Source organism: Pelodiscus sinensis, chromosome 20 (genome assembly GCF_052426305.1).
Source record: "Pelodiscus sinensis isolate ZL-2025 chromosome 20, ASM5242630v1, whole genome shotgun sequence".
Classification (NCBI taxonomy): Eukaryota; Metazoa; Chordata; order Testudines; family Trionychidae; genus Pelodiscus; species Pelodiscus sinensis.
The window spans coordinates 6,492,832-6,503,521 of record NC_143071.1 but is presented as its reverse complement, the minus strand read 5'-3'; positions in this window follow the sequence as shown (position 1 = coordinate 6,503,521).

The following is a 10,690-nucleotide window of genomic DNA, read 5'->3' as shown; positions in this document are numbered from 1 at the left end:
CTAATCCGAACTAGCTAGTCCGTGCCGCGTCTAGCCGCGCGGCACGGGGTTCGAACTAGCTGGCATTTAAAAATGGCGCCGGCTGGCTTCATGCAAATGAAGCCCGGGAAATTCAAATCCCGGGCTTCATTTGCAACTGCGGATGACTACATTACCCCTGCTAGTTCGAACTAGCGGGGTAGTGTAGACATACCCTCAGACTCTGTGCTTGCTAGTGGGGAAGAATTGCCTCTCAGAGGCACCCAGAGATGTGTGAATTTCCCAGGCTACTGGGTGGAGGCTTGAGCCAGGTCTGTGTGAGAGGGATAAAAAGGGACCCCTAGATATGAACCTGGCCCTGGCTGCTGCCGGCACCACCTGGCAGAGGGGTTACAGACATATATGAATCCTTCAGAAATGCTTTGATCATATTATCTGCTCACAGTTGGTACTCTTGAGACAAAGTGTTTTCATATTATCCATGAAAAGACTCATCATTCGTCCTGCCACAATCATGCTTTCCATGTTTGCATCTGGACAGCCAGGGCGTCAGCCTATCCACAATATATCAAGAATAAAATATCCACGTTTACATAGACATGTGAATCATTTAATACTATTTGCTAGTTGTAGTAGATGTGAAGGTCAAGGTGACTTCTGAAAACTTTATCTTCCTTATTAAACAGATAATAAGCAACTGCATGAACAAGAACATGCATCACCTGCAATTCTTGAAAGAGTTCCAGTACTATTAATAATTTAATATGCGCATAAGATTATAGAATCATAGAATCCTAGAAGTGAAGAGACCTCAGGAGGTGATTGAGTCCAGCCCCCTGCCCAAAGCAGAACCAATCCCAATTAATCATCCCAGCCCAGGGCTTTGTCAAGATGAGACTTAAAAACCTCTAGGGATGCAGTTTCCATCATTCCAGTATTTCCCCACCCTCCTATTGAAATAGCTTTTCCAAATATCCAACCTAGACCTCCCCCACTGTAACTTGAGACCATTGCTCCTTGTTCTGCCATCCGTCACTACTGTGAACAGATTCTCTCCATCCTCTTTGGAACCTCCCATCAGGAAGTTGAAGGCTGCTCTCAAATCCCCCCTCATTCTTCTCTTCTGCAAACTAAATAAACCCACAGCTCTTTCTCTCTCATTTATATATTGAATAAATATCACAGGAACACATATCTAAGGGAGCTTTTTCCGGAGGATCGGGGCCAGTGTAGACGCTCTTTTCCGGCTTTTCTAAAAGCCGGAGAAAAGCGGCGGACATTTTTATTTAAATGCCGCGGGGGATATTTAAATCCCCCGCGCATTTCCCTATTGCGATTTCAAAAATTACCATGCCCCTTCCGGAAAAGGGGCCAATGTAGACGTAGCCACTCAATTAATTGCGGAATGCTCAATTAAGCATATACCTGTTTTGTGTTCATCTCAGGCCCACTGGATTACTCCATCAGAATTAGGGCATGTCTCCATTAGGAAATTATTTCAAAAATTACTAAATTCGACTTAGTAACTCCCAATTTTACAAAATAAAAACCGTGTCCACATTACGGTGAAGCCTTGAAATTAGTCCCAGTCAGGCTCCATTAATGTGGATGCGCTACCTCAAATGTAGGGTGTGTCTAGACTACAGGGTTTTGTTGACAAAAGTGGACTTTTGTCCACAAAACTGTACCTGTGTTTACACTGCCGCTGAGTTCTGTCAACATAACATCAACAGAACTCGGCAGTTTTGCTGACGGCTGTAAACCTCATTCTACGAGGAATAACGCCTTTTGTCGACAGAGTTCTGTCGACAGAAGGCGTTATTGCATCTACACTGTCCTTTGCGTCTACACTGTTATGTCGACAAAGCAGCTTGCTTTGTCGACAGAACTGGATGTAGTCTAGACGCTCTTTGTCGACAGAAGCTTTTATCTGTCAACAAAACTTCTGTCAACAAAAGCCTGTAGTCTAGACGTACCGTTAGAGCCCCAGGAATCACTGGGGAGTCATTCGTTCAAATTACTGTGCAGAGCAGTTATTTTGAAATAGCGGCACTGGAGCATCCACACGACTGTTATTTCAAAATAACTGTTTCGAAATTAGCGTTATTCACTGAGGAAAGCAGGAGGACAGATTTTGAAATAACAGGCTTGATAGTGTGGACACTTTGCTTATAAATCTGGACTATGGGGGATTATTTTGAAATAATGCCCTAGCGGAGACCAGGCCTTAGAGAGTTCAGAATAGGTACTTTTTTTTTGGTGCACTGGCTTTAGTTCAGTGAGGGAGATGAATATTAATTTCTGAACTATGAGTGAAATCTTCCAAAATTTGAAGGAGCTTTTGGATCCACAGTTGTGTCCCACTCTATCTCTAATCAAAATCAATATCCTAATGTGACAGAGTCTTCAGCTGTTTTACACCTCGAGGGTGTGGTTATTTCCATGCATAGTCAAACCATCCATTCCAATTCATACACACACCCCTTTACCGCAGTGCTATTTTGCTTGCTGTCTCTGGTTCTGGCTCATAGAGCCCTGTGTGTGTGTGTATGTTCATGTGTGAATACCAAATTCTGCAATAAAATGACTGGAAGCCTGGGAAACATTTTGAAGCACTTGGAAGAGGGGAAAGTGATCAGGAATAGTCAAAATGGATTCACCGAGAGCAAGTCATGCCAGACCAATCTGATTAGCTTCTATGATGAGATAACTGGCTTTGTGGACATGGGGCAGTCAGTGGATGTGATATGTCTTGACTTTAGCAAATCTTTTGATACGGTCTCCCACAATATTCTTGCTAGCAAGTTGAGGAAGTATGGAATGGATAAATGGACTGCAAGGTGGATAGAAAGCTGGCTAGATTGTCGGGCCCAACGGGTAGCGATCAGCAGCTCAATGTCAGATTGGTGGTCGATTTCAAGCGGAGTGCCCCAAGGATTGGTTCTAGGGCCAATTTTGTTTAACATCTTTATGAATGACCTGGATGAGGGGATGGATTGCACCCTCAACAAGTTTGCGGATGACACTAAGCTAGGGGGGTGAGGTAGATATCTTGGAGGGCAGATATAAGGTTCAGAGTGACCTAGACAAATTAGAGGATTGGGCCAAAAGAAATCTGACGAAGTTCAACAAGGACAAGTGCAGAGTCCTGCACTTGGGACGGAAGAATCCCAAGCATAGTTACAGGCTGGGGACCAACTGGCTAAGTAGCAGTTCTGCAGAAAAGGACCTGGGGATTACAGTGAATGAGAAGCTGGATATGAGTCAACAGTGTGCCCTTGTAGCCAAGAAGGCTAATGGCATATTAAGGTGCATTAGGAGGAGCATTTCCAGCCGATGTAGAGAAGCGATTATTCCCCTTTATTCAGCACTGGTGAGGCCACATCTGGAATAGCGCATCCAATTCTGGGCCCCTCCGTACAGGATGTGGACGCATTGGAGAGGGTCCCGCGGAGGGCAACCAAAATGAAGAGGGGGTTGGAGCGCATGACCTATGAGGAGAGGCTGAGGGATATGGGTTTTTTTAGTCTGCAGAAGAGAAGAGTGAGGGGAGATTTGATAGCAGCCTTCAACTTCAAGAAGAGAGGTTCCAAAGAGGCTGGAGAGAGGCTGTTCTCAGTAGTGATGGATGGTAGAACAAGGAGCAATGGTCTCAAGTTACAATGAGGGAGGTCTAGGTAGGATATTAGGAAAAAAATATTTCATTAGAAGGGTGGGGAAGCACTGGGATGGGTTACCTAGGGAGGTGGTGGAATCTCTATCCCTAAAGGTTTTTAAGTCTTGGCTTGACTAAGCCCTGGCTGGGATGATTTAGTTGGGATTGAATCATAGAATCATAGAACACTAGGACTGGAAGGGACCTCGAGAGTCATCGAGTCCAGTCCCCTGCCCCCATGGCAGGACCAAATACTGTCTAGACCATTGGTCCTGCTTGGGGCAGGAGGCTGGACTTGATGACCTCTTGAGGTCTCTTCCACCCCTGGGATTCTATGATTCTATGACTATAAGGCCAATGCTGATGGCCATGCTGCGTAAACTCTTTCAAACTTCTGAAGGTGACAATCTCTGCCAGCTTGTCAGGAATCAATTTCATCATAAAGCATAATGGCCACTGGAGGTTATCGTGTATGGGGATGTTTTCAGACATCCTGCCTGTTGTCATCCTTGAGAGCATAAGGTTCAGTATTGCAATACAGAACTTGTTTGTGTCTACATGAAATGCTTGTAAACCTGCACAGTAAAGTGGAGTTATATTACCATAAAAATAAAGTCTTAGGTGTTCTTTGGACCTTTATTTGGGACTTCCAGAAACAAGATGTGCCTTCAATGAAAAAAACTGTGTTCTTAACTCAAGCTGCTAGCCAGTTAAATGCCAGATTGTCATGTCTCCACGGTTGTTTTTAGCACTGAAGACATGGCAATAAGGCATGTAACTGGTTAGCAGCTCCAGTTAATGCATATAAGGGATCCTGGGACTGAATTTAAGCTGCTAGCCCTGGTTAAAAGCATGTTTTATGTGCCTTGGAAGTAAAATCAATACCCATGTTGAGTCATAAAAATAACACACGAAAATCCACTGCTTTGAGCATATAGGAATAACACTGGGCTACAAATTAGATAGGAGTTTGTAGGGCTATATGGGAACTAAAAAGCCGCTATAATTGTTTAAATGCCTATGCAAGAATATATCATGATGGCACATGAACGACGCAGTTTTTTTCTGGACATAAGACTGCTCAGACCACATCTGACATCCTGCCGCTAGTTCTTGGGAATATTGTACCAGAAAGACAGGGACACATTGGAAAGCATGCCGAGAGGATCAGTGATTAGCTGCTACAGGGACTGATTTATAAGGCAAAATTAAGAGTTCTGTTCAGCTGAAACTAATTTGTCTCAGGGATGACGAACATGGGAACATGGTAGATGAGATCAATGATAGAAAGTGACTATTTTAGTGTGTCACATGGAGGAATAACTACACATAATGGGATGAAATGAAGAGAGGGACAATTTAGGCTGGATAGCAGGGAAAACTTCCCGACAATGAGATCTATTAGGCTGCAAAAGAGTCTGCCAAAGGAAGTGGTAGAAGCCACATCTCTTGGAACATTTGAAACTAGCCTAAGCAAAGCACTGGCAACTGTAGTGTAGGGAACAATCCTGACTTGGCAAGAAAAAGGATGCAATGACTAAACAGGTCTTTTCTAGTGCCGTGGAGGGGCTATTGCAGGGGGAAGGAGCTTTTAGAGTCTTCCACCAGAAGCGTTCAACAACTCTATTATTTCCCAGTTGCCCCGGCATAAGAAGCAAATGTTTTCTGTGGAGTAAAATCTATTCTCTCAAATGAAGAGCCGACTGGAGAAAAATGCTGGCGTCACATTCCAATGTTTCACTCTTTATTGTGCTTGGCACGTCGCTTCCTCTGTTCTACACAATAATTGGGCCGTAGCAGGCGTGAACCCAACTAGACTGCTCCGTTGAATAAAATTTTATGGCTTTGCTTTTCAAAAGGAGCAACTCCTCTCCTGGCACTTTGAAATGCCAGGCACACTGGCATAAAAACAAATGCACGCAATTTGTTCAGGCGATCAGAGCAGCTGCTTAAGAAAGCCCGATATTAAGGCAGGGTTTGTCATTTCAAGTTTAGCCTACTGTTCCTTCCTGGGGGAGAAAACCCCCAGAACTTTCATTTGGGTGAAACTGAAATATAAAAATAATTAACTTGCACTATCTGTTGTAAAAAGCCAACCTAGTTTCATTTTTTTTAATGCACTCCCCGGATTGTCTATTTTCCTCCTGTTCTGCTTTGTTAAATTCCGGTTAAGGGGAAGAAATGAACCGGGAAAGCCACCCTCTTCTGTAGCGTTGCAAGAATATGAGGTGGATCATGTTCCCAGCTATCATTAACAATTGTACAGTCCTGAGCCTTGGAAAATCTGCTTTACTGCTCACTGTGCCTGCGCCATTTCTGGTGGGGCTGATTCTTCAGAGGGTCCCTTATCCTGTCTTCCTAATGTGGGAGCCAGGTCCATTCCTGGGGCAGCCTGTGTTGGCTGTCCGGATACCCCAAGGGTGGGCAGAGCTTGAACCCACTACCCTGTGCTCTCCAGACAGAGGCCCTATGATCTCGTCCAGTGTTTCTCAACCTTTTTTTATAACGTACCCCTTTAAAAAATTATAAGTACCCCCTTTTTCAAAGAACAGAAATATAAGAACCCCCAGTACCTACCGTTTTCAGACACACCAGGTTTTTTTTTTCTACCATTGCAACCCATTTGTTTAAACAATGTAATCGTCGCTGGATGAGCGATGACATTTTTGGGTGTAAAAAGTGCAAAAATAAGAAAACGCTGTAAAACTTAACGCAAAAATCCAGCTTTTTCCACATTTCAGTTATGTAGCCCTGTGGTGTATTGTTAGTACCTTGTTGGTTGCTATGCTTGGGCTGTGGGGGATGCCCACTGGCAGCTGTCTGTAATCACAGCCCAGCAGGGGGTATCCTGCGGCTCCCAGGATGGTAGCAAAACTGGTTATACAAGTTAAGGGAAGAGCAGGACAAAGGACTTGCAGGTGGAGGAAAGGTCAGTTGCTGTCTGGGAAGCATGGAGACAACAGGCTAAGCTGAGGGTAGGGGTGATGGACCCTAACCCTAGGGGCCTGAGCCACCCTGGCCCTGCCCCCGGTAGCCACATCACGTATGTGCTGTGCTGTATTCTGGAAAATCAATAAACCCCTGTCTATTCTACTGGCTGGTGGAGACTGTTCTGGCTGCTACGGGGGTGCAGGATTGGGGACACCCCAACTCGCCGACACAACCCCCCCCCGACGTCTCTCGATTACCCCTAAGGGTACTCGTACCACTGGTTGAGAAACTTTGCTCCTCGTCCATTGCAGAACCCACCTCACCTCCCTACCTGATTCTTAGAATGAGATCCTGGACTTTGGATTTCTGCTAGACTAAGCAGGATCAGACTCTGGATATGGATCTCTCTCTCTGTCTCTAACTGCTGGCAGCAATGCTGGAGTCATTTGTGCAGTGCGGATGCTAAAAGCCCTGTAAAACCTGTATAGAATGGAAACCACTTCTAGCCGGAGGCTCGTCTCCTCAACCCTCAGCATTGCCTGGAATGTGTGGTGTGGCACTCCAGCGGTGATTTAAAGGGGCCAGCGACTGCCAATCGGTAGGAGTGGCTTAAAGGCCAGTATCTCAAATTGTGCACAACTTTGGCTGTATTTTTCCATCAGTATTTGTAAACAATCAGTCAATCAATAAAGGTTAGAGATGGAATATAGGCTCAAGCCAGGAGGCCTGGGCCCTTTTGAATTGCTCTGGGACAGTTGTCCTTTTTCTCCCCTCATTGGTAGCTCTGCCTTTAATTTCAGGGACAATTCATAATCTGGTTGTAATTTCAGGCGAATGAATCTTAATTATTTCTAAATAGATTCAATTGTGGGTTGGGGAATGTTCAAGATTTGGGGAAGGACTCTGAGAGGACTCTCTGAGGTCACCATCATGATCTGTTCTTTGTGGCCCTGCATATTATGGCACTTTGAGGTTGACATTAACTGTCAATTGCTAATTGGGGTTTCTCTCTTAAGTGACTGCAACCTTCAACAATACAAGACAATTGCTCCCCCAACTCTTGCCTCTAAGGGTATGTCTACACAGCAAAGCTATTTTGAAATGACAGCCGTTATTGCGAAATAACTTTACTAGCATCTACACAGCCAAACCGCTGTTTTGAAATAGCAGAGCACTTATTTCAAATTTTGTAAACCTCATTCCACGAGGAATAATGCCAAATTTGAAATAGCTATTTCGAAATAAGTGCTGGTGGCTACTCCAGCCTCAACCAAGAACACTCCTCTCCTTCCCCCCTCCCCTCTCCACAGAGCCCTTAAAGGGGTTGACTCTGGCCACAGTGCCTGTGCCAGCTCCAAGCTCGCCAGCCCAGAGCCAGCAGTCACTGCCCCTCACCCAGTAGCCCCAAAACATTAGCCAGCAAGCCACTGGCAGCCAGACTTCCACCACTCCCCAGGAGCAGTCTGCCAGCTCCCAGGAGCCTGCCAGGGCTTGGAGAAGGCGGGCACCTTCCTGGTCCAGGGTGAACATCATGGACCTTATTCAGGTTTGGGGAGGATGCCCCCAACATCCATAATCTCTGCACTAGATGGAGGAACACAGCCATCTATGGCAGGATAGCTGCCAACCAGGCCACCAAAGGCCACACGGGAACCCAGGAGCAGGTTTGCATGAAAATCAAGTTGGTCTGGAGAGACTCCCAACCCTGAGCCCTGAGCTTCCCCTGCCCCTTCTTCCGCTTGTTTCCCCCTTCCAGCTCTCTTCTTCCAGGTTTCCCCCTCCCCTCTCCCATCCTCTCTTCTCCCCTCTCCTGCCTCCTTTCCCCAGTCTCACCAGAGTTTCATTCCCTCCCCCCCCCCCCAGTTTTATTAAATAAAGAGCATTTATGTTCATGAAAATACGTGTATTTTATTTGACATCAGGAAGGGGAGTTAGGGAGGGGTAAGTGGAAGGACGTGAGGGAGGAATGAGGCACAAGCCCCCAGTGGGGCAGACCAGGGAGGATCTTAGTGCTCTTCAGGGTGGAAACTCTCCCACAGGGCCTCCTGGATACTGACAGCCCCCTGATGGACCTTCCGGATGGCAGCCTGCAAAAAGTGCAGCCAGGCTCGCAGCAACATGTTCAAGAGAAGCACCAGAGTGTCCAGGGGCAGCTCCGGCTCCATGTTGCAGAGTGCTGTGATGTCCCAAGTAAGGGCAACCAGAGCACGCAGAGACAAAATTCTTTGCAGTCCCTCATTGAGGTAGGCAAGCAAGCAGGGAAAACTGAGAACTGGCTGTCCGGGGGGGTCCCTTTAAGCACAGGTCTCATATAGCCTCAGGCAGCAGCCACACAAAGTAACTCCTGACCTGATGCCCTGCCGGACCTGGTTCCAGCCAGCTTCAAATGCAATTCAGCGTCCACTCAGTGTGGATGTGCTATTTTGAAATAGCAAAACACAATTTGAAATGCATTTTGTGTGTAGATACATTATTTTGAAATAACGTATTTCGAATTAACTATTTTGAATAAGATATTTCAAAATAACGCTGTAGTGTAGACATACCCTAAGGTATGAAGCCTCCAAACAAGCATGCTGGGCCTGTCCTTCAAGAGCCAACACTCAGCACTGTAGGGGCAGGCACTATGTACAAGTCTCTTAGGCTTTGTCTACAGTGCACTCTAAACTCGAAATAAGATACGCAATTTGAGCTATGCAAATTGAGTACTTATTTCGAGTTTATTTTGAAATAGGCTATTTGGTCTACACAGCACATTTTGAAATAAAGTGCTATTTTGAGACATCCCTTAACCTTTGTGGAATGAGGGTTACCTGGATGCTGAAATAGCACACCCGTTATTTTGAAAAATATTTTGAAATAACAGGTGGCTTGTGAAAATGCAGGGTAGCTATTTCGGGATACCAGAGGTATCCCAAAATAACTTTGATGTGTAGACATACCCTTAGTCCATGTCTACACAGCAGGCAGTTATTTCCAAATTGTGTCAAAATATTGTCAAGCTAGAGGACTTCTTACTCTGACTCCTGTAATCCTCATCGTACGAGGAGTAAAGGAAGTCGGGGGAAGAGTGCTCTATTTTGAAATAAGTGCTGTGTAGATGCTCCTTATTTTGAAATATGCTATTTTGAAATAAGATACTCAATTGACGTAGCTCAATTTGCATAGCTTATTTTGAGTTAAGCCCTGCAGTGTAGACACAGCCTTAGAATGAAGCAGCTGGTAAACGCAGTGGATTTAGGACTGGAAGAACTTGAGGGTCCATGGTTCTCCCTGTCTCTTCTGTGGCCTGCTGCACCCTTAGGGTACAAGATTGGGGTTAAAAAAGTTATTTACTTGTTCCCACAATATAGGAACTAGGGGGTCACCAAGGCTATGTCTAGACTGCAGGCTTCTTTCGAAAGAGCCTCTTTCGAAAGCATCTTTTGAAAGAGCCTCTTTCGAAAGATCGCGTCTAGACTGCAGGCGGATCTTTCGAAAGAGAAATCCGCTTTTTCGAAAGAGAGCACCCAGCGAGTCTGGATGCTCTCTTTCGAAGACGGCCTTTTTACATTGAAGAACGCCTTCTTTCGAAAGAGGAACTTTCGAAAGAAGGCGTTCTTCCTCGTGAAACGAGGTTTACCGCCATCGAAAGAAAAGCCGCGTTCTTTCGAAATAATTTCGAAAGAACGCGGCTTGAGTCTGGACGCAGGGGAAGTTTTTTTGGGAAAAGGCTACTTTTCCCGAAAAAACCCCTGAGTCTGGACACGGCCCAAATGAACTGAATAGGTAGCAGGTTTAAAACAAACAAAAGAAGTTTTTGTTCATGCAGCGCACTGTCAACCTGTGGAACTCCTGGCCAGAGAATGTTGTGAAAACCAGGACTTAAACAGGGTTTAAAAAAGAGCTAGATAAGTTCATGGAGGACCAGTCCTTCAATGGCTGGTAGCCAAGATGGGCAGGGATGGGGCCCCTTGTCTCTGTTTGTGAGAAGCTGGGAACAGGCAAGAGGGGATGGATCACTTGATGATTCCCTGTTCTATTCCCTCCCTCTGGGGCATATGGCATTAGCCACTGTCAGAAGACGTTTCTCTGAAGGCTGCAAGCCTGAGAGGAGAGGTATTTTGTGCACTGCTTGTCCTTCAA